Here is a 26,146-nt window from a genome sequence, read left to right as displayed (position 1 = left end):
GTTTTATACTTGTTTTATTCAATCTATTTTATGTTTTTTATTATTTGTTGGTATGGCAATTTGAATGTAAAGAACAGGGGTAAGTTGAACAGTATCGTTAAAATGTGCAGTAAAATAGTTGGGACTGATTTAAGGACTATCACACAAATTTATGAATATAAGGTGACTAAGAAAAAGGCCAGTTAGTCCTTTATGTCACCCATCCATTGTGTAATGAATTTCCACTGCTTCCTTCTGGCCAGAGAAAAAAAACCAAATTTGTGCAAATCAAACAGATACAACAAATATACAATAAAATGACTTATTATAAATGTGCATTTTATGTGTGTAGTGTTGCTGCTGTATGTGCATGTATACTAAAGAATTACCTTTTATGGACAATAAAGTTAAGTAAGTAAAACTCTGTAAACCATATCAATGTTTCATCTTACGTCTAGCTTATGTTATGTCACAGAGCAACCAAAAACACTTATAGCTGGAGGGTGAGTGACTGTTGACTGTAGAGTCCTAATGAAAATGCAGTGAACAGCAAAAATCATTTTCTTAAAGGGATAGTTCACACATTTTTGTTTTTTATTTATTTTGTCATCATTTACTCATGTAATGGTCAAAAAAGCATCCAAAACAAGCTACAAAAACAACATCAATTACAATATCAGTTCTTCATTATATACACTTCCAAACAGCACAGCTCATCCCTCCACCGCATGTATGCTTTATTGACCTTGATGGCACCCCGAGTGGGACACTCTTACTCAGAACCGTCTGGCCTCCGTAAATATATCTGTGTCCTTGGCGAGAGATGTGATCATGGTCGCTCGGTTAGAGCTTGCACAGGGCATGCCAGATGTCTTTCTCATGGCCTTTAAAGTATTGTCTCTCCAGCCGTTTATTTATTAATGTTAAGTTCACACTGCGATAACTCTCACCCTGCAAATACTGTTTATTATAGCAGAACCATGAGAAGAGGCAAGTATTTAAAGATGAATGTAAATACGCTTTTATATTTTCTGAAGAAAATGTGAGTGGTGCTTGTCTGTGCAGGAGGGTAAGCCACCATGATGCAGCTGTACAGTTTTGTGTTTGATTGCATTGCTATCAGGTTGCTAAGGTGTTTTAGGCTGTTACTAGGTGGTTGCTTACCCATCAATGTCAAAAGAACTATAGAGTCTATAACATTCTGCTCCCTAAATGAGTCTTTTGCTCTTTCTATAAGGTGAAAATCGTACATCTGAATGCTTAAAAAAGTAATAGAGCACTATTTGAGCTGAAATAAAGTTGAATACTCTAAGGATCAAGGTTTGTTAAAATCCATGTTTGAGCAAAAGTAATAGTGATATTTATATTATAAAAGAAATACCTGGCGCAGATATTGAAAATTGTTAATTTTTAGGGATTGGAATTCCCCTATAAAGTAAAAGAAACCTTAAAGCTCTGGTGCACGATGTTCAGCGCATTTAACTGATATTTAATTGCCATTTTTGACCATTCAGGGTGTGACCTTACATCAAAACTACCTTTGTGACCCAATAATTCTTTATGAAAATGGCAACTATATGACAACATAAATTCAACAGCACGAAAGTGGTGATGCACCAAGTAGCATTATCATATATTGTAGTGGACAGAATCTAATACTTGGTTTGTAGTACAAAGAACTATTAAGAAAGTTTTTTCTTTGGGTGTAATTATTTTTACATCATATTTTTTATAGTTTGGAAGAAAAGAAAGTTTCTGTTCTCTTTTGCGAATCCTTTATTTTTTATTTATTACAGTATTAATTTTATGCATCAGGGCATTAATACATTAAAGAAAATGAATCTATGCTTTAAGGTCATTGTCACAGTCTCTGAACAAGCTCAAGTTTCTTAAAACGGTTGGTTTCTCTCACTCTGGTTAGTTTAGAGGAGGACAGGTAATCCAAGACCAAGAAAGCCATCTGAATCGCTCTCTTTCCCTCCCTCTTCTCTGTTCTTCTTTTGCATGTTCCTGTTCTGTAAGAGAAGATCTGTCTCTTTTTAATGAAACTCCCCCGTCACACCCATCTCCCATCTGGTATGTGCATATATGTGTGTGGGAGGAGGAGGCTGGTGTGGTTATATGTGTGTGTGTTAGTATACATGTAACCAGAGGGAATAGGAACACGTGTATGTATGTGCGGTGTCATTACAGCAGGAAGCCTTTGCTCTGATGAGAGGTATCACTTCCTGTTTATAGAGCAACCACTGGAACACAACAATAGCTGGAATTTTGATGGATCGGCAGAGAGGACGCCCAACTCACACACTCCAGAGGAAAGCTTCACTCTTGCTGACAAATATACTACACAATATGTGAGAAATCAGAGGCAATACAGTCATTGATCACTCGTAAATAAGCAGGAAAGTCTTTAATTAAACGACAACTAAAGTGGTAACTTTTGGCTCTGGTCTGATCAAAATGGTGTTGAGCGCTCCCCTCACTGAGTGATATGTCATGTCGGGCTCTCTGGGATTTAAGGTCAGTCCAGCTGGACTTCAGATGCCAAAATGAGGTGGATTACACCCTTTAATCCCAGTCACCCCAAAGGAAGTGAACTAAAGCTGTCAGCGTTCTTCTTCAGACCACAGTATTCATTCAGCTGATCTTCCTGAACCTCTTTAAACAGACTTGTGTTTGTGTTGAAATGTGAGAGAAGTGCTACTATCAGTTGATAGGATAAAAAAAAAAACAGATGTAAAAGAGTTTTGCCCTTAGGGGAACAGCAGCACTGACTGCTGAGATGAATTATGTATTTACACTGTATCATGTGACGAGGGTTAAGAGTATAATACTTCTATCAGTTCTTTAGAATCATGTTAAATTATGTTAAATGCTGTACAAAATAAATGCTCCAAATTGTAAGCTTCATAAATGTTCAAAAACCGAAATAATTTGTTATACTGAATTTGTTATTGTATCTCCCTACAAACAAAAATGGATGCCCAGACAACGTGTTTTGATCCCACTTTATAAAGCACAACATACTGATTTCAGATACAACACTTTGCAATTGCTCTGCTCACAAAGACAGGTGTTTACTGAAGAAGTTTACTTGTGTTACTGGAAATGCAAGCATGCACTTGCATAAATTTACTTCAACAACTTGAGTAATTTGAACAGAAGTGTTGCACTGTATTGTATAAGAGAGGTTTGGCACTGAATGCTAGCTTTATTTTCTCAATAACTGAAATCCCTTGAGCTTGAGCTATTAATAAGCTCTGAGCACTTTTATTTTTTTATTTTTTTACAGAGGAAAAGCTGTTGGGGAAGCTGAAATTTAGTCATATTTCCAACCAGGCTCACTGGAAAATCAAGCCTCTATCTACACAAACTCCAAAAACTTACCTATATTTACTGCAGTTTCCAGTTGAAATGAACACTAGTGGTACTAAAACACCAATGACTTTTCATTCTCGTCACACAAATTGTGATTACAGGCATACTCCACCCCAAAATGATAATTTTGTCATCAATCACTTACCCCCATGTAGTTCCAAACCTGTAAAAGCTTTGTTCGTCTTCGGAACACAATTTAAGATATTTTAGATGAAAACCGTGAATGTTGTGACTGTCCCATAGACTGCCAAGACTACCTGCGTACTGCTCATTCTCCAAAATGGCGCTATGCTGATGTGGAGTGATACAGAAGAGACACATCGTTAAGTCGTTATTTTTGTTTCATTCACATAACAAAAATTGTCGTCGCTTCGTAACGTTACGGTTAAACCACTGATGGCAGATGGACTATTCTGACAATGCTTTTCAAACTTTTCTGGACCTAGACCGTGTAACTTACTAGGCAGTGTATGGGACAGTCACAAGCTTCCCGGTCTTCATCCAAAATATCTTAAATTGTGTTCTGAAGACGAACTAAGCTTTTACCGGTTTGAAATGACATGGGGGTAAGTGATTAAGGACAAAATTTTCAATTTTGGGTTGGAGTATCCCTTTAATGAACTCTTATTTTTGTGCCTTTCTTCGCACAGCACTATATTATGACGTCAAAATACTTTTAGTGCATGATAAACTAACACATTTCAGTGTTTGTATCACCAGCTTCAAATATATGGCTTTTCTGACATAGTAAACTTGATTGGTAGCTCATCTGGTACAACACTGCACTTGCTGTTGTAGAACAGCACTTGTAGAACACTTGGGTTTAAGTCCTGTGAAACATGAGGGATAAAAAAAACGTATAGACTTGTAGATTTAAGATAAAATGGTGTGGTTGCCTCCACTTTTGTCTCATGTTTGCTTTTGTTAACACTATCGGTTAGGTTAAAGGTAGAATTTAGTGTAGATGGTGTTATTTTCAAATGCGATAGAGCATAAACCTTTAGCACGACTCACTGGAATTATTATTTGCAAATTGCTATAATATGTAGAACAACCAATGGGTCACACTCACATTAAAACTGAAAACACTTTTAGCACCACTCACTGGACATTCCACCTTGAAAGTGTTGTCCAGGAAACAATGTAATATCATTCACGCTACTCACTGGCCACCATGACCAAGACATACTTTCCCTTCCTATTCATATGATCACAATCCTTTCAAAATTATAGATGCATGTATTTTTAATCAACGATCAATCAAAGCGACATCTAATATTTAGCTGCATTAAATACAAAGTACACAAGAAGATATAACGTGCTGTGCTTTCCTACATGTCGTTTTACAGACAAACCAGACTCTGAATAATTTACAGCAGCAAGGTCTTGACATCCACAGGATCCAATTAGTTGAAATCCACATGCAATCAGTCCACAGGAAAAAGAACAACAGGGACATCTCCAGAGAGACGAGACACTATTAGAAAGTTTCTAAAATACAGAGGGATGAACTGCGTAAAGAGAAGAGCAAATGCACCACTGCTTTGATGGAACACAGAATCCTTGAAATCAGATCAGTGAACAAAGAATATGATACTCGTATACAAATACCTCAGTTACTCAAACAAACCTCTGATAAGGTTCTACTGACTTAGTAATAGCTGTGCTTTAAATAGCAGCAGCTATTAGATATAGTGTATGATAGTGCAGTTTAATTTCATATATAGAACTATGTTACAGTACTGTATAGCTTATGATATGGTATGACATTTGCTTGTAGTCTTATAAATAATAATCAGTTTAAGTGCCCTCAAAAATAAATAAAAGTGTCTGATGGTGACATGCAAACCAAACCAAAGATTCTTCTGCTTAAAACAAAAGATGTTTTTGCGCAAACAGTGAAAGTTAATAGGGTCTGATGTTGTTTTATAGATACAAAAAAATAACAGCTACCTTTTTTCAAATTATCTTCTTGTGTGTTCAACAAAAGCATTTAAAATGCATACAAGTTTAGATCAGCACAACAGTGAGGAAATTATGACAGAATTTTCATTTTTGCCTGAACTATCGCCAACTATTTCAAAAAAAAAAAAAAAGTTAATGACTAATCTAAACATTGAGGTTAGTTATGATGGTTGTGGCCATGTCACTAATAGTGACAAGAGAGTAAACAACTAAAACAAAACAAGCAAGCCAAGTTTAGATAAAAGAATCTGACCTAGACAGTTTACAAAATGTATCCAAGCCAGAAGCACAATATAAACTACTCTTGTGAAACTGTTATTAAAATTCCTCATGACTTTATCAGTCAGATTGGGTTTGCATTGGTTTGCAGTACAAGCTCAAAAGAAAAAGAGATGTTTCGGTTCTGTCTAAGGATGGAATCGCCACAACTGTTTGTGTGGTTTCCAGCCAATGGCAACAATGACTTGTTTCTATAATCTCAAATAGAACATTTGTTAGACATTGTGTGATTATACACTACTGAATAAAGTATGATAAAGGGCTTTGGTCTGGTTCTTAGTGTAGTATAGTCGGTTTGGTCTAGTGTGGCATTATATGATATGGCTTGATTTGCTGCGGTTTGGAGAGGTTTTATGTTCTAATTGTATAACATGATCTGGTTTAACCAGGTTTGGTTTGGTATGGTCTAGTATAATTTGGCCTTTCATGGTATCATATGATCAGTCTTTCAGCACTGCTAGTCTGGAAAGGTCTGGTCTTAGTTTAATACGGTTGTTTATGCTGCAATGAGGTTAAGGCACACATAAAACAGGGCAGTTCTCACAAAAAGAAGAAATACACTAATTTCACATTCAAATGTTTAAGGGTCAGTAATTTTATCTTGTGAAATATTATTACAATTAAAAAAATAACCATTCTCCAATGTAATATATATTTACATAATTGATTCCTTTGATGGCAAATCTGAATTTTCAACAGTCATTACTTTATTCAGAAATCATTATCACATGCTGATTTGCTCAAGAAACATTTATTATTATTATTATTATTATTGTTATTATTATGTTGAAAACAGTTGTACTACTAAATATTTTTGTGGACTACTTTATGAATAGAAAGTTCAAAAGTTAAGCATTTATTTGAAATAAAAATCTTTTGTAATATTTTAAATGTCTTCACGTCATTGTTTTCATCAATTTAATGTAGCCTTGCTGAATAAAAATATTTTATTCTAAAAAAAAAAAAATAGTAATAGTAATCTTACTGACCCCAAACTTTTGAATGGTAGTGTATGTTATTATTTACTCAATATCATGTTGTCTAAAATCATATGACTTTCTGTCTTTCAAAAAAAAAAAATAATAATAATAATTGTATAAGAAAATATGTGAGGATCAAAGCCATCAGCCTTTTAAAGAAAGCATAAATCATTCAGAGAAGGGTTTTCAGATTATAAGCTTCTATGTTCCTTTTTCAGCATTTGGATCTTTTTAACGACAGTCGCCATTTTCTTTCATAAAAAAAAATATGCAAGTTGCACATCATAAAGCAATCCAAGGTAAGGTGTTCCACAGTAAAAAAGAATGTCATACAAGTTTGGAACAACATTAGGGTGCATGAATAAGATTTTTGAGTAATCCATCCCTTTAAAAGGACAAAGGTTCTGGCAATGGTTCAGAAAAACTCTTCTAACTATATGGTGGACATGATGGCAGTGAGGTCATGGTCAAAAACTGGGATGTGTGCAGTATACAGTACCAACCTGTTCCTGTTGGAACGTTGGACAGGAAGATACACACTGCCATCACTTGTTGTGCTCTCTAGTGCCAAAGCTGTGCCCTGCTTAGCTCTCTCTGTCTCTGCCCGCTGCTGCCAGCTCACCCATGTGCCAAGTCCTCCACTAGACACAGTGCATTATGCACGCCTAACACAACTGATACACTCCAAATTCTGGACACAATAATTCCAAAACAGTTTTTATGCTCAAAACACATTTGTTCGTATTACTGCAAGCAATTTACAGTAATGGCATCACCAGCTTGTTTTTCCACTATGCTGGATGATGCTGATTATTCAGCATTACTAAATGAAAAAAATAAGGGATCTGCAATCATTTAAATAATTTCTGGTTTAGTCAAGACAGATAGTATTTGTTTATGTACATATAAAACAACACACAGGCATTAGGACATGTATTCTCACTTAAGCATTTCAGAAAAACAAGTTCAGTTAGTTTACCTTGCTATGCCAGTTGAGGCCATAATGCCATAAATGAAAAAACAATTACAAAATAGAATAACTATAATATGAAGTGGAATTAATATTTTTTTTATTATTATAAATAAATTAATATTTGTTTAATAAATAGATCAAATAAAATTTATAAGTTGATTAAATAACTATTAATCGTTATTTAATTTATTTTTATTTAATTCCATATCATTTATACTATATATGAAAATTGGACACATAAATATATTTCAAAACTTATTAATTTGATTGGCAAACCAATGATGCTAAACTTTTCCTTTTTTTTATTTTTATTTTTTTTTTTTTATTAAGGTAACCTAAACATTTTTCCAAATAAAATTTGTATGAATATTTAGCTTGAAAAGTGCTTTTAAAAGTGCGTTTATTTTAACATTTTTATAAAAGTTTATTTTAAAAGTTTTTTTTTAATTATTTAAAAAGTTTAATATTTACTATATAATGCAATGACATTAAAGGGGTCATAAACTGAGAAATCAATTCCCTTTATCTTTTGACATATAAGAGATCATTGTACTATAAAACCTTCCTGTAAGTTTCAGAACTCAAACTTCTCTCATTAGTCTAAAAATGCATTATATTGAAAATGACAGGTTGTGAAATGTGCCACTTTATGGTGTAATAGTGTGGCTAAACCCCACCCCCGCAGAGGAAGATCAACACCTGCTTCTACATCACTGCCTGTTTAGCCCCGCCCACCGATTCACGCATGTAGTGTAAATAACGAGCACATGTGCAGTCTTTGCAGAAACCAAAATAATAAAGATGGCTCTGAAGTCAAGAAACTGTTCATTGGCATCCTTCATTAGGAAAGAGTTTATTTTTAATGAAGATCTTACTGACCACTAACTTGGTCCTTTGTTCACTTTATTTTACCGTGGATCTGCTTACAAACAAGGCACAATTCATTGCAATATTTTCAGAAAGATTGAAACTAAAAGATGATGCTGTGCCGACTATATTAGATGCGACAGTAATGTGGCACCACACAAGTATGAGTAACTGTTATTACATGGTCACTATAGCTTTGTCAGTTATTACAGATCCTTTGATATATACTGAGTATTTATGCGTTTTTAACCTTAATCACAGCAGCGTCAATCTATGAAGGATGTAGGCTGTCAAACATACACAACTGTTAGCCAATCAAAGCAGTGGGATTTTACTTCCGAGTCTTTTCAAAACAGAGCGTTCTGATGAGGGGGGTCAACACAAAACAGAAAAATATTCTATTACTTATAAATTATTATGTTTTGACCCCATGTCATGACCCCTTTTATATATCTTTAAGTATGTCTTAAATGTTCAAAGATTTTTCGAAAATGTATGTAACTAACACTGTTTTTACTATAAAACATGGACCATTTACTACCTAGTCAAAAACAAACAAAAAGCACAAATAGGTATATAAACAAATAACGATCAACCAATTTAGGAAGACATCTGTTCAGTCTTAACCTGCACGTCTTAACTCTGTAAATTAAATTCTTCACGCAGAGTCTCTCCTCCCCCTCAGCTGCACTTAATCCAAGTGATTAAATCATTTTTCTTCAGCCCTAATTTTGCATGTTATAGGGCTCTGATGGAGGATGGGCATGCTCTTTATTGATTGGTGGTTTGAGCAGATTACCCTAATAGAGGGATTACCACCCACATGTTGACCACGCTTGTAAGAGCTGCTGGGCCACAGTGCCAGCTTCCCATCAGATGGCCAGGGGGAGCAATGAAGACATAACACACCACTCAATGAAAGCATCTGTCTGTTCATCTGTTTACAGTGTGCGCATTAAGTTCTTTTATTTGCAAACTCCATCATCTCAGCTGTGTTGTCAGTTAAGATGTAGTCAAATTCACCATAATCATCACACGTTTAGACGCCTTAGCACAACTTGCTTGGAACTTGAAAGGTTCTATGACAACTGGTGTAAATGTCATGTCTAATGCTAATATGTTAGCAGATACAACACTTGTGTGATTTTTTTTACTGTGGAAAACAGAAGAGGGTAATTAGAGAAGAGTACTGATAACCAAACAGTTTCAGCTACCAATTTTGATTTAGTTCATACTCAGTGGGACCTGAAATCATACCAACATTCTTCAACATACATTCTTTTGTGCTCCACAGAAGTAAGCTAGTCACACAGGTTTTGAACGACATGACGGGGAGTAAATGACAGAATTTGTTTATTTTTTGGGGGGTGGACTATCACTTTAAATAAGTTATAGCAGAATATCCAAGCTCCTCTTTTTCATACAATGAAAGTGAATAGAGACCAATGGTGATCACAATTCAGTCTTTTCATTACCCAATGCAAATATATAGTTTTAGATGAATTGGAATATTGCACAAGTGGTGCGTCTACTTTTACAATGCTTGTTTAGTAGTTTTTTGTACTTTTGGAAATTGGGGTCTTGACAGCCTCAGTTTCCTTTCACTTTCATTGTATGGAAAAAGCAACTTATTCTCCTAATTTAAACCAAAGGTAGAGTTAGACCACAGTGGTGAGAATTCAGAAAATGTATGGATATTTCCCTCAGGATAAATAGCAATAGACTTTGTCTCTCAATCTGAACTCTCTCTCTCTCTCTCTCTCTCTCTCTCTCTCTCTCTCTCTCTCTCTCTCTCTCTCTCTCTCTCTCTCTCTCTCTCTCTCTCTCTCTCTCTCTCTGTGTGTGTGTGTGTGTGTCCTTGAAGCCATTTTCCTAATTATGATTCTCTTAGACTGAATGTACAACAGTCAGCTGTTTATTAAACAGACAGTTATTCAAATTAATCCACAACAGGTAAAACTGCTTTGCGGTTGATGACATATGCATGACCAAATCCTCCAGCCCTCTCTCTCATCTATCTATCTCTATATGTGTATGTTTGATTTAATGAGCAATGAGAGGTAATGATGCAGCAATAAAACATTTAACAGCTTTGTGACATGCTATAATACAAATGATGCATTCTGTAGCAATAAAGTCAACTCATAAAATCTATTTCCCCTACTATGAATGTTTTAATAATCAACAGAACACATCATAAAACATTACTGCTCGCACTTCACCAAAAGTATCTTGCGTTATTACCTCTTTTGAATCCAAATGACACTAATGGCTAAGCAGCCTCAAATTTCTTCAGTATAACAATAGCATTAAAATATTAAAGTTGCAAATGTAAGCTTTTCTCATGTGTCCAGATGGGGGAACTAGAAGCTTATTCAGGCCATGGAAAAAGAATTCCAGTAATCTACTGCTGATCCTTCACAATGCCCCCCTTGTGCCTTTTGTTTTAGCCTCCCCACTGCCTGTACTCAAAGCCACTGATAATGTTAATGGTCCCTTCCTCCAGCCAGCAGATCTTGAGCTATTAGGGGCTGCAAGAGGACTGAAAATGCTTGTTAAGTCATAGCTGAATGTAGAGGGGACGTACAGGGTCAACATTGCAAGGTCAACTCAAGTTCATGCCATAAAAGTGTTAAGGTGAAGAATATTTTAATAATCTAATAATTTTTCCAATATAAAGAACCTTTTGTCCAACGAATAGGTTCCATGGATGTTTAAGTTTTTTCATGGAACCATAAATGCTAATAAAGAACCTTTATTTTAAGGAGTGCCGTTAACATTTACATTTTCTCATTCACAGAAAAGGATTGCAGCAATTCTTGAAATCCGAGTGTATGAACCCCAGCCCCCTGGCCCTTTTCAGATGAAAAACAAAAGAAGCACAGAACATCTTATCACTTTTCCTTACATCTCAGAACAGTCACAGTTCATAGGCTGCTTAGGTCTCTTCACAACTCAAACAAGCAGTACAACACCCACTCACTCATTCCCAAATGAACATGCTGGAGTTTGTTTGATTTGCACTGTCAAAGGTGTGTAGTGCATGAACCGAAGCCGTGTAAACAACCTGCTTCATTGAGGCTGAGCACAGTAACCAGCTGCACATAAAAGGGAAGTGACTTTAGCAAAGCCCCATGCAAATATTTACCACCACTGCTGCAAGGCAAGGTTTTTGTCTATCGGCAGAAAACTACACATGCACACTGAAATTACACTGGGATTAAATGGATTCATTTAGAAATTAAATATAATTTTAAGAATGACAATATATGTAAAACAGTGAAGCAAATAGTCACACACTCCTACAGACAAAGGAAAGCTCAAACTATTGATCCCGCTCAAAGTCGTTTTAGTCAGATACAGACCCCTCATCACAAAGCAAAGGGGTGTTAGTGTGCTGACGCCATCCCGGCAGCAGCCCCCCAACAGCCCTTATGCCAGCAAATTCACCTAATAATACAACAAGAGAGCCCTACATAAGTCTGTTGTGTCATTTACCTCAAAACCTCCCTTGACTTATTTGACTGTCACATGAACTTTCAGCTTGACATGAGCAGATGTTCTTTGGCACCATGACAGTCGTGATCATGATAATGCACACACATATCACCCTCCTAATTATCATTATCAAACATCACCGAAACCAGTTTAACAGTTTTTATCCAAACTAATGAACACAATAAATAAGTAACCTTCATTTTATGTAAACTTAAGGAGCTAGCAACAATTAAACCCTCTAATAAAACCCTTGAGATTATAACTAGTTTTTTCAACTTTAGATGTGTGTTGAAACTGTGTCGAAACTAATCAAAGTAAACAGAATCAAATACTGTATAATGCAAACATACTATACATACCAATCAGTTTGGTTACGTTTTATTACTGTAAAATGTCTTACCATATGTTATTATTTATTAAGTGTCCTCATGTGGAAGATCAGTCATGCACATTCTTTAGGAAACACGAACATCCTCTGCTGGTTTTCAAATGCTTCATTCACATATTCCTTATCTCCGCATAGTTAAGATCCCAATTCAACAGGACCGTTATCCAAAAATTCCCTGTAAATCGCAGTTCATCATCCTCTAAAGGCTTTGAGCCTTGATAATGGTAAGCTAAATGTGAACTGACAAGCATCCGACAAGCTTTCAGGGAGAGGGGAGAAAAAAAAACTGAACAAAACAAAAAAAGTAAAGCACCAAACCCCGCCCTAGACTGTAATAGCTCTCAAAGTAATGGTTTAAGACAATCCAAAAAAGTCTAATAATAGATAGGTTGGCTAATGTTTAAAATAATCATGTTGAAAAAAATCTATAGGATAATGGAGGATTACTGATAACCTAATTGTATGCTATTTGCATGGCATGTTTTTCCATCTAAAATAATTGGTTTTCAGTGATGGATCATGTGTTGCTCTGCATCAACAAGTTTATTAGGCCTATTTAAATGTGCTGTTTCCCTGATCCTGGATGAGTCTTGGGTTTATAGTCAAGATAATAACAATTAGAAGAAAAAAAAATGCATCTGTACGAGATGTAAAATACATGACGTGGCTGTTGGTAAATTAACAAAAGAGTGCATCAAATATGCTGGTCGTTATACATGCATTGTCAAGAAAACATTAAAGTAAACAGGCTACATTTGAAGCCTTAAAGTTAAATTAAAATATACACGACACCTCCGCATGCCAGCCCAAAAGCTGTTAACATTAGAGTTGGGAAACGAGAACCGGTGCTTAAGAATAGGTTCTGTTTAACACATACCAAACCAAATGATTATCACGCCAGTCGATTTTTGACAGTTCTGACTGTGTTAAGTGTTGTTTATACCAACTGTACTACTGAATGTACAGCGCGAAACAAACAGCAGCCAGCATGTTCCGAGTCCCGAACGAACGATTCTCTTATGAGCCGATTCTTTAGTGAATCAAAAGCATACAGAGTAACCGGTGATACGATTCAAACAAATGACTCTTATGAGTCGGTTCTTTTTAGTGAATCAAAAGCACTTTAATCTGCCTCATTTTACTAAAACAACAAATAGGCTACTTACAGTTGCGATCATTATATTTAATATAGGCAAATAAATGAATCAATTAATTGTTACCTTTAATTTTGTTTGTTTCATATTTTATATAGCCTAACATAGCTACACGGTCTGGATTGCCCCCTCTTAAAAAGTCTATGAAAACTCATTAAACGTCTGAGTAAACACACCCTTTGCCGGAAATGTGCTGTTGACTTATTTTCTGATTTGTTATAAGATACATATGCAGAAATCTGAAATGATTTCCTCGATCTTACCACTACTGAGTGCAGTAGTAAATATGATAATAATTTATTGTTTCCAAACACTTCTTCCTCAAAGGTAGCCTACCAAAAAAGCTCGTCAATGGAATTATGAAAAAGTCAGGAGGAATCGGAATCATCAAACTCCTTCGGATTTCCATATAACCTGCAGATGGTTCGATGGTTAAAGCTCTTCAGAAGAGAAACTTCCTAAAAATAGCGCATGGACAAACCGAATGGGTTATGGCAGAGGTTATATATGAGTGCGACACCATAGTCTTTGTGTACTGCTATCTATACTAAAGAAAACAATTATTCAGTGTGAGACTATTTTTTAAAGTGAGTTGCCAACAGACTGATCTCTAATCTTAATCTAATCTCAATTAGACCAGCTCTGAAACAATGCCTATTCACAACACGCCAGAAGACCCAATCGAAATCTTCCCGTCAAATCTCCCATCAAAGTAGCGAACTATTATTAACACAAAAGCTTATGCGATCCTAGTGTTTATGATCGACTCTTTCTAAGAATTCGATTCGAAACTTACCTCGGTACATAAAAATGACGTAATGAAGTTGTGGGGCAACGGCACAAACGCAAGGTGACTCTTCGAGATGATGACAAACTGAGTGACATCCCCAGTTTCCAAATGACTGAAATCGCAAATCAAAGCGATCTGGTCGTCTAGGTTTGTAGATCGAGAAAACAATGTGATGACATCGAGCGACGTTGATCGAGATAGAGATGGATCGACAGCGAAGTGCCCCGTGCGTTTGGTGCGACACCTGGAGCGGCGATGGTTCCTCCCTCTTTTATTGACTATTGTTTGTTCAGCATAAAGTTGGGTGATGCAGAACTCTGGTGTTCAGAGCACACTCTGCCTGCTCGCATGCAAAGTGATAACGCATGATGACCGACAGTTTAGGATTATAATTAAATGATTTGGAGAAACATAACATAGGTTATTGGGTCAAGGACGTGATACTCATTTTTTATTTATTTTCTCTGGGTCTGGTTCTTTGTCTTAATAAAATATATAATAATATATATTTAATATATATTATAATAAAAATAATAGGCTATGTAATTATACTAACTATCTTAATATCTAAATAATTAATACAAAAATTGAATTATGAAGTGGGCTAATTTAAGTCACATTTGTTGGTAACTGGAAAAAGCCTGGGGAAAAAATAAAAGTTGAATCATTATTTATTTATTATCATTATCATTAGCAGGTTTCTGACCCGGTTTTGTTTTTGAGTATGAACTGCCAAATCAAAGTGGCTCAACCAACAAGCTTTTATTATTGTTATTATTATTATTATTGTCGTTTGTGTTGTCACATCACCCATTTAGACCGTGCATCAAGATGTAGTCTACATTTCTAGTGGTTTAAAATAGGTTTATCATCTCAGACATTATTTGCCACTGACCCACATATAATTTATCTAAAATAGTTGCATTTAAATGGTAATTTTCAATGTTATTTTAATGTAATATTTTGTCATTTATTAATTCTTTATTAGTTAAATTAACTGATTTATTATTATTTTCATTTAAGGCAACTGCTTTTTTTATTTATTCACCACACTTAATCACCATTGTCTACTTTGAGCCCTTCATTACATAACTTTCAGGCCTGCCATGCAAATGTGGATAATGCGGTAGCTGTTTGGCTGGAGCTGTTGCAGGACACCTATGTGAAGAGCGGTCATTAGTGGCTCTCACCAGAGGCTGTGACAGCTGTCGCTTGTGGCTGCTGCTGGGCCCCAGTGCCTCCCCCTCGCCCACTCACAATGCTCCAGTATGAGCTGTAGGTCTGAAAAGACATGCAACCTGACTCCCTCATCTCCACTTACCCATCTCATATTTAATCCCAGACTCACCCTGTCATTAACCACCAGCCACACTACTACTAGCCCACAGCTTTGATCATTAATCAACGCATTCGCGCAATTATCGAACGGCACAGCTGCCAGCCTAACAATGCCTGTTTTGATAACTTTTCTCTCACACTTTCTATAATATTTTCTATTATTATACATCCTTCATCCTTTCTAATCATCTTATGAGTATGCTTGACAGTTAGTATGGTAAAAGTAGGCCTCGTTTGTGGTATCTGGGACTGGCACCTTTTTTTAGGGCTTGTTTTTGAGATGGAAGTCTGTGAACGAGAGCCGATGGATTTTTTGGTTTTGGGGGAAGGGCAGTTCTGAACTCTTTCACCCGTCAATTCCTCTCAGGCACACACAAAACCTCACACACAAGGGGCAAAGGATGAGTATAAATTATCACATGTGAAATGCAATAAAGCTTTTTTTTTTTTTTTTACGGGAGCATGAAAAGGGGGATACAGTTGGGCCTAAGTATGTTTAAAAGACATTAAATGTTTAAAACCATTTGCATTTAGTCTGTCTGCAAGCTATTCTGTTGTATCCTGATTGTATTTGCATTGCAGACACACTTTGCCCTCACAGAGAACCTTCTTCTCATTTCTTTTCTTGCGGCGTTTGCATTCTGGTCCAGAAAGTGTTTGCATTCCACCCTGCGCTACAGATCTTTATGCATCCTAGTTATTGAACATGTGAAATTAACTGAATGCTGCAACCTGTTGTTTAAATGGAACAGCAATGTGGAGTGGAACAGCTTTGACTCTGAGAGTTAATTTGAAGAGTGGGGGAGGATGCATGTGAATGTTCTTCCAGCAGGTCAGAGTTCACAGGCTCCATCAAGAAGTGCAGAATGCTTTTCCTGTTCACCTCCAACTGTGAAGTTTATAGAGACAACAGAATAACATGCTCAATTGACTCATTTATAACTTGAAGTGAGCCGATTCATCAGAAACCTGTTCATTAGTAGCTGATGCAATCTCTTGGCACTGTAGTAAAACAGGAAGCATCTACTTTAAATCTGGGACATATAGTAGCCTATCAGTGACATCAGCTACTCTAGTCTGAGGCAGAATATGAATTGTTTTGTATAGAATGTTGCAGGAAAAGGAAGTCTAAAAATAGGTCACCCCAGCACAAGCATTTTGGTTTCTCATTGGTTAAAACATTCCAAACCTGCATGTTACATACTTAACCCTTCTGCTTTAATCCCTTGTTTTGTGATTTGCAGGGTCAGGCCTGTTGCTTTGACAACAGCAGAATGTGGTGAATATTTCATGATGGGGGAGGGGGAAGGTGGCCCGCCAAACTTTGACCTGGGGACTAATCCATTCAGACAAAAAGAGGCAGACCGGAGTTGAATCCTTTTGGAGGAGACAATTAAAGCTCTTTTCTGTGCATTGATAAAAAAGTTTTCATGAAAAATAAGAACATTTAACTTCATTGTGTTATGGAAATTATTATTATTATTATTATTTTAGAATATTATAAATTATAAATTGAATCTTGAGAACATTAAATCTTTTGTTAATTGCCCTTAACCCTCTTTGGTACAGTGTTGGTATGTAGCATTTGATTTCCTTTATATTTATTGCTCTTCAGAAAAAAAGAAAAACTACAACATTTAAATATTTGTCCATGTTAATTTACAAACAGATCAACTTCATCTGACACAGATTTACAGTAAATCGAGCAAATATAAACATTACCATGTTTCTGTTCCTCAGTGGAATTCCTTGTGTTTTTTTTTCTTGGCCTCAATATTGAAATTATATATTCAATTGTTAATTTATTCAGACATAGTTATAATAATATTACTACTAATACTAATAAAATAATACATTGTTTATGTAAAACACCAGCACAGTTTCATGTATTTAGAAAAATAAAGTATATTCTACAAAAAGGTCAGGAAAAAGTAAACACAATTGACCATCACTGACTATAAGGCTGGCTTTAAAGAAAATATATATTAATAATATATATTATTTGTTAGTATTTTATATTAATAAATAATAAATCACTCAGTTTGAATTTGTATAAGTTCAAAACTGATAAATATAAATATAAAACAAACATGATTCTAACTGGATAAAATTATACTTTAGAAAAAAATATACTACATATACTAATATAAAACTATTAAATATATATATTTTAATCTCTTTCTTATTTTAATGTAAAAATAAAAAGATAATGTGGAAAATATTCCACTGTTCGAACATAATGGATACCACAGCATGTTATAAGAATATACTTCTTTATCTAAAGAGATTTTGTGTGCACTGATAGCAGGAAGGTCCCCCTGGAGCACTTTAAGGTTAAGGGCCTTGCTCAAAGGCATTGAGCAAAAAGATGATCTCAGTAACTCTCCAGGGCGCCTTCTAGTTTGTGATTGAACCGGCAGTCTTTGTGTTCATAGCCTGGATCCTTATGGTTAAAAATTCTAGGCTTGTTCAATGACTTTTGTATTACTAGTAGTTGTACAACTGCAGGGATATTACTAAATTTCTGGCACATTGTCTGATTTATTTAACATTATTAATGTGATGAAGTAAAACTTCCAGCTTTAAATGTAATCAATATCTTTCTAATTTGATTTCTTTTGATATTGCTGAGCGTCATCAGAATTGAATGGGGAATTGTGTAAAAAATAACTCACGGTTCTAGTTAGACATTTCTTGTTATTGGTCTCAGTTTAGGTGGTCTTGACCACAACTCTAACTGACACTCCCGAACAGAACTGATGCTGCAGAAAGTCTTCCGCCATCCATTACCGCACAAATCACATTTATTTTGCCTCTCGTCATCCATCAAATCAGAGCACTTTCATCTGGCAGTGTCTCTTTGTACCTGTAATTAGTTTTTGGCCAGGAGATTGACTCTATTAAAACAGCATAAAAAGAGAATAAAGAGGTTTGTGTTTTCTTGTCATGGCTGCTCAGAAGCTCTGCCTAATAATGGCTGATAGATTCTTTCTGTCAGGCTGTAGAGAAAACGCTAGTCTGGCATGTTTATGACATTACCTCAGAGCAGCACCAGGACTGGAGTCAGCAGCTCAAGGCCGAAAGGGCTTTATTATGTGTCCTGAAGTCACATAGATGGCTTTGTGGCTCAGACTACAAAACAGCTGTAACCCAGCAAACATGTTTTGCTAATGTTCCAGTTAAGTTATGAAAATGTTCTTTCTGAATGAAATGTCCATTTTGCTTAATGTCCATTATTGCATTTTAAAAACAATTAAAGCTAAAAAAAAAAAAAAGGAAAAAAATGTTGTTTGTTTATTATGCAAACATCACAGGAATATTCAATTTAATCATTTTGCAAACATCATGGGAATGTAACTTTAAATGTTCTCTGAACATTCTTAAACAAGTAGTAACATAAATAAATTGCCGTAGGAACAATATTCAATCAGAATTTTACAAATAAACACAAATAAAAAGGAAGTATCACATTGAATTAAACATGGATATTTTAGATAGAAAGACTGAAATGGTATTTTCTTGTAAAACATACTCCAATAATAATTAAGAACGAATGTTCTATCAACATTACTAGAAAAAAAAAGGACCTTACCACTAGTCAAAGTTCCCTCTTAGCACCTGATTTGAGTTGTTATAGCTGATGTTAGACTATAGCAGAGAGTTTACTTTAAAATACTGAGTACTGATAGTGGAGAACAGCTGTCTAACAGGCAGTTTTGTTCATCAGCGAGCTGGCAGTTAGAAAGAATATATCCCTCCTAACCACAATACAACAACACAAAATGAAAGTATATGTGTGTGAAGTCATGCACCTTTATGTGCACAACTCTTATCACCTTTGAAAAATGACAGTAATCTGTCTTAGAATTGAGATTCTGAATGAATTCTATAATGCAACAATCTACATTGGCCTCGTAACCAGCAAATCTGATCTCTTTCAGAAATGGACATGTATGCGAGGAGGAGGGAGAATGCCGGATAAATGAGAAAGGAAGGGAGGGCTGAGAGAGAGAGAGAGAGAGAGAGAGAGGGATAGCAGGGGTGCAGGCAGATGGTCGGGCTGGTGTGGAGTCTTGCTTCATTGGAAATCCCTGAGTGCTTAACCCCTCCTCCACTAGGGAGAGATGTGTCATGACAACAGTTCCCCCCTCCCTGCAACAGATCCTCAGTGCTATCACCAATCCCGGCCCCCAGAGGAAAAGAAGCAGCTCTGTCAATCTGCCTCCGCAAAACTACTCACATCTGCTTTGCTCATGCAGGTTCAGGAAGTAAAAAGAGAATGTTTGATCTGTTTTTGAAATATCTATGTCCTTGTCCACACGAATGCTCACGTGAATCCATTCTAGATAGATAGATAGATAGATAGATAGATCGATAGATCGATAGATAGATAGATAGATAGATAGATAGATAGATAGATAGATAGATAGATAGATAGATAGATAGATAGATAGATAGATAGATAGATAGATAGATAGATAGATAGATAGATAGATAGATAGATAGATAGATGTGCTCGTCTCTTTCATTTAGAGACACATATGCCCTCTACTGGCTAATCAAAGTCATGACATATATATTATCGACCATGAACATTGTCACTGCAACAGTAAACAATATTCAAAGGCCTCCTATGTAGGCTACAATATTTCTGCTACTTCTGCTGTAATGAAAAAGCGACTTGTTATTTTTTATTTTTAAAGAAGAGTTCAGCACGGTCCCCATCCATCGTCATCCAGATCCACAAGTCCCCTTAAAAAATAATAATAATTGTGTATAAATGTCCATTACTCCTTAATATGTTTTTCTTAATTTCCTTGACTTTTCCTGAACCACAATTTACAAAATAAATAAATAAATAAAATAAAAATTATAAATCACAAAAAAAGCCCCGTAGTTGAGAACTGAAATATAGCCTATATATATTTTCTCTCCATTTGCACAAAGGATGCAGGCATAAATCATATTTTAGAAAAATAAAAAAAAGCTGAAATGTAAAAACAAACAACCATATAATTTATTAATGGATAAATATTGGATATTTGTAACTTGAAGTTTGTAGAGAGAGAGAGAGAGAGAGAGAGAGAGAAATAAGCCCAAGCCTAATATCAAGCAAATGTACGTTACACAGTAAATATCACTAAAGAGATCCCATGCCAACCCATTTCAAACTCTCCTTTTAAACGTGCACTTCACTATTATACCAAGTGAGGGCAGTGTTTCACATTTAGTAATATCAAACATCTCTTGTCATGAGCTACAGAACACAGGGAATAATGGATTCACGTGAGCATTCGTGTGGACAAGGACGTAGATATTTCAAAAACAGATCAAACATTTTTTTTTATTGGTTAGATCACGCAAGTGTTTTTATTGTTTATTTGGACTGGAAAGAAATGTGTTGGCATCATGTTCAAAGGATTCGACGTGATAGGTTCTCAGGTGTAGCCTATAATGAAAAGTCAATTTGTGAACCCTCCTGGTTTCAAGAGCGTGTTTAAAGTCATTAAATAATATGAGATTATGAAGGGCACCGTTGGGGGGTAATAAATAAATAAATAAATAATATACAAATATATATAACAATTATTAGTGTAGTAGGAAAAAAATAGGCCTAGAAACTGATTGTCACTTCAAAATATTACACGCATGACGTTAACAATGCAAAGAAAAACATGATGTAGGCTATTTTAAGAGGCACTTGTGCGGTGTGCCTATATAGCGACAGGATTCCTTGATGAAAAGAAAGTTCAGAAGAACAGCATTTATTTGAAATAGAAATCTTTTATAACATTAAAAATGTCTTTAAATTATGCATATTTTATGCTTAAATTATGCTTAAAAAATTATGCATCCTTGTTTTATTTATTTATAAGAAGTATACATTTCCTAATAATAATAATAATGTCATGAATCAAATGCCAGAATAAAGTTTAGAAATATAAATTTTTAGGCTACATATCATGCTTACGATCATAGAAGAATATCTTTGTGTAATTTTTTTTAATACAGCAAATCAAACAAGAACATTTACATCACATTCTCTTGTCTCCATGTTTTGGTGCATAAACCTTTTTAGTTTGTAAAAATAATTAAATAGTATTTCATACTAAAAATTCAGAAAAAAAGTTATAATATCATCCTCCAAGCCTAACATTTTGAGTGTGAATCACTATTGAATTCTTTTTAAACAAAATGCCACTGTCTCACATAATATCAAACATCCACACCATCCACACCAACATTATAACAACATCTAGTTAGCAAAAGCTAATCAAGGCTAATATTAAATCTTTATTCCACTTTATATATATGAAAATTGTCTCTAATCAATTCCCAATTAAGAGTATATATGTTTATGAAACATTATGACTTTAAATTATAAAATAGATCATACATTTGTATCAACGATTACCATTGTGTATCATCCAGGTACAAGTGCAATGTATGGTCAAAGAACACATGACAGAGATTAACTGTAGGTTGCAAAATGTGTCACGGACACAGGCTACAAGATGCAGAGGTAATGGTCAAACCAAATCTTTATTGACTAAGGTGATACTGAATGCCAGAAGGGAGAGTAAATTCTGAACCTTGTTGGGAGTTGGAGCTGATACATGACGTTGTTGATCTGCCTTTGGATTGGAAAGGGAACTATGTAGCGGGGACTGCTTTTTGCAGGGCAGGCAGAGGCAGAGATGCTGGGTCGGTAGCCTTAGCCAATTGCTTTGTTGGAACTGAGTAGGGTCTGACCGACGGGCGCCTGAGAAGAACGTCTCCACACTGCATGCATAAGGTTGTTGTGTGCAGAATCCCAAAACATCTCGCTCTTTCGGAATCAATCGTCCACAGCTGGAACCTCAGAGGGCTCCTCATTCCATGGGAAGAGCAGAGTTTGGTAACAGAGTATGCATTGAAAGGGTGTAAGGCGGTCAGGTAAGGTGGTCCGTCTGATGGAATTCTGGGAATACTCGGCCCAGGGGAGGAAGCGGCTCCAGCTGTGCTGATCATCTGAGCAGAATGACCGAAGGTTGCTTCCGAGCTTTTGGATTTTGCACTCAGTCTAATCATTTGTCTGGGGACGTTAGCTGGAGGATAAGCTGATGGTGACCCCTAGGAGCCAAAAGAAGGCCTTCCATGCATGCAAGATGAACTGAGGACCCTGAAGGGAAGACATACGTGCCATCCTCCCAGCCATTATCATTTCCCTTCTGGGCCTCCCTGCAGAACTGGCTAGTTTTGGGTGACATCACAGATGTTTTCGGTGTGTTCCCATTAAATAGGGTTGACAATGAGGGCTGGAGGGAGAATGGGTTCTGGATCGGAGAGCTGATCTGGAGCATGTAACCAGGAGAGAGCATTGGCCTTGGGGTTTTGGTTTTCGGGATGGCATGTGATGACGAAATGGAACCGTGTGAAGAATAGGACCCAATGTGCTTGACGGGAGTTAAGGCATTTGGCATCTGAGATATTGTAAATTCTTCTGGTCGCTTATGACGGTGAATGGTGATAAGGTTTCCTCCAACCAGTGACTCTACTCCTCCAGAACTAACTTGATGGCCAGCAGTTCACAGTTGCCAATGTCGTAGTTTTATTCTGCATAGGTCAGTTTTTGGAAGAAATTTGCAGAAGGATGGAGACGGGGAGGCTCACCATGGTACTAAAACAGCACGGCTCCTACTCCAGTGGTCGAGGCGTCCACCTCGACTACAAAGCGGACTTGTGGATCTGGATGACGATGGATGGGGGCCGTGCTGAACTCTTCTTTAAGAAGGTGGAAGGCTTCATGGGCATCTGGGTTCCAGGATAGAGACTTGGGCTTGCCACTCAACATATAGGTAAGGGGCACAGTGAGTTGACTGAATTGGTGAATGAACTGCCTAAAGAAGTTGAAAAATCCTAAGAAACGCTGTAGTTTCTTCACTGACTGTGGAAGTGGCCACTGTTTGATGGCAGTTACCTTCCCATGGTCCATCTGGATACCTTCCAGGTTGATGTTGTATCTGAGAAATTGGACTGTGGAGCGATGGAACTCACACTTTTCTAATTTTAGATAGAGTTGTTATTCTCTGGTATTCTATTCTAAAGGACATGTGTGACATGGTGGTGATGTTCAGCCAGGTTGGCTTGACCAGATATTCGTAGTGACCTGAGGGTGTGATGAATGCCGTCTTTCACTTGTCACCCACCCGTATCTGAACAAGGTTATACGCGCTCCACAGGTCCAGCTTGGTGAATATGTGGGCTCCACGGAGTTCCTCGAGGGCAGCTGGGACCAGGGGAAGTTGATATGGCAGCTTCACTGTCTGAGAGTTCAGGGCATGGTAGTCAATGAATGGCCTCAAGCCTCCGTCATTTTGCCCACAAAGTAATCAATGGCACAGTCCCATGGCCGATGTGGTGGAAGGACGGTGGCTGCCTGCTTACTAAATACATTCTGGAATGCCTGGTAGTCAGATGGAATCATCGTACACTTCACTTGAGGCTCAGGACTTTCAACGAGGGTGGAACACACTTGGATCTGTGGGGATTTCTGGGGCGGATTTGGAACTGAGGATAGACAGTTCAGGAAACAGGATATTTCCCAGAGGAGCCCGAGTCGACAAGGGCAGAGACTGAAACGGAGGATGAAGAGGTAAGTACTTGCATGGGGAGAAGGGACATTGAAGAAATATCTGGCTTGAGTTGAATCGTACTCACCGCTGGACATGAAGGTCTTACGGAGCAGTTCCTGATGGCATGATCTGGAGAAGCACTGTTCAGACATAGGCCAATTGCTATGTGGCAAGCACGCTCCGTGTGGGATAATCGAGTAAAAATCCATTTGCATGGGCTCTGGTACTGGAGGCCCAGGAGTGGGTTAGCTGGTTTTTGGCTTCGTCCTCGAAACAGGAAATGAGGCGTTGCAAAATGTGGGACGCATGATGCATGAAACTTTCCAGTCCCATGATGTCATCATATTTCGCCATCTGGGTGTGAATACAGGGATTTATTTCCAAGACGGAAAGCTCTCAGTAGTGCAGCTTCAATCCTAACCGCTGTGGCGGCCAGCGTGCGGAACTCCAAGGTATATTCAAAGATAGAGGATCCACCTTGACGTAATCACAGGAGCTGATCTTCCACGGACAACCTTCCCGCAGCCACACCAAAGACCTCCTTGAAATTGATGGAGAAAGCTTAATAGGAATTAATAATAGCACTTTGGGCGTTCCAAATCCCCCTTGGCCACAGCAACGCTTTACTGCTTAACAGAGAGTTGAGAAATGCTTCCTTAGATCGCTGGGTGGTAAACTTCTGTGGCTGCATTTCAAGGTAGAGCGAGACTTGGAGTAGAAAGCCGCCACACCCAGCTGCATAGGAAGCAGGAATGGCCATGGGACATCCAGAGGCAGGTGCCGGGGCTGGTGCCGGCATGAGGGAAACTTGAAGAGTATTGACCAATTCTTCCAGCATGTCTGCAGCAGAGAGAGGTTGGTGCTCCATGACCTGCAAAAGTCCAGGTCCGGTCTTCTTTCATGGACAAAGGCTACAAGACACAGAAGGTATTGGTCAAATCACGTCTTTATTGACTAAGGTCGGTGATAGTAAATGCAGGGAGGGAAAGTGAAGTGTGGAGAATGATAAGATAGAGAATCGAGTCCTTAGCTGGTAGAGTCAGCCCTTGCTTTCCAACGGATGGTCAATTAATAAGGTGATTGTGATCGTGTGAACATCTGTGCTGATGACTGTGTTGATATTGGTGACTGAAGTGACTGTGACTCTCTGACAAAATGATATTAGGCCACTCACATGGTGGTGAACGTTATTTCATTCTTTGCAAGAAGAAGACATGTTTTATTACCATTTTCTAAACTGTAGCAAATAAACTGTGATAATGTGTGAAATGTGTCTGAATAAATTTTGGTTTGACTGTACACCGAACATGTCTTACTTGTCAAAATCACAATAACACCTTTTGAGTCATGCTGAACAGGAATCGGCCATTTCACAGTGTTTCACAGCCATAAAAATACATGTGTCAGAGTGAGCTGTGGGCCCAGATAATGCAGGCCGAGTCTGAGATGCAGGCACCATGGGGCAGCTGAGCTCAGGCCGATTACTAACACATGCTATCTGGGATATGATATTCTGATGCTGCTCTTCTGATTATGGTGCTGCTCTTCTGAACTGCATCATTCTATATGGAATGACAAAAAAGTAGGCTATATTAAGTTAATGCTTCAGAAGTCTACAACCTTGTTTAGACAGTCAGTCCAAATCCAATTATTTGTGGATCCAATTGGAATCTGATTTAAATGATTGACTGCCTGCAGTGTCACTGTGTATTGCAACTGTTCAGATCCAATTTGTGTGTCCTGTGAGGCTCTTTCATTTTACTGAATAGCTGCATTGGTTTCTATGGTAATGACATTGCATTGCTATGGATGCATATGTTAAAAACAATGGCAGCAATACAGTTTGCAATGCAGATGTTGTACAACATGATAGCATTAAAAAGTAGGAAGCTGATTATTTCTACAGTTGTTTTTATTTTTAATTATTTTTTAGGAATTAATT

At 37.0% G+C, this 26,146-nt stretch overlaps 1 protein-coding gene across 2 annotated transcripts in view; it reads right to left on the bottom strand.

Moving 5' to 3' along the window:
* The window catches only part of LOC132104122 (zinc finger protein 516-like), a 38,939-nt gene extending 26,358 nt beyond the window's left edge, over window positions 1–12,581 (bottom strand). For both annotated transcript variants that reach the window (XM_059509353.1, XM_059509354.1), the window contains exon 1: window positions 12,320–12,581. The gene's annotated coding sequence lies outside the window, so the exon portion shown is untranslated. The remainder of the gene's footprint in view (window positions 1–12,319) is intronic.
* Window positions 12,582–26,146: the final 13,565 nt, after the last annotated feature.

The sequence above is a fragment of the Carassius carassius genome, chromosome 25 (assembly GCF_963082965.1).
Source record: "Carassius carassius chromosome 25, fCarCar2.1, whole genome shotgun sequence".
Taxonomy (NCBI): domain Eukaryota; kingdom Metazoa; phylum Chordata; class Actinopteri; order Cypriniformes; family Cyprinidae; genus Carassius; species Carassius carassius.
This window is presented reverse-complemented; position numbering and strand designations above follow the sequence as displayed.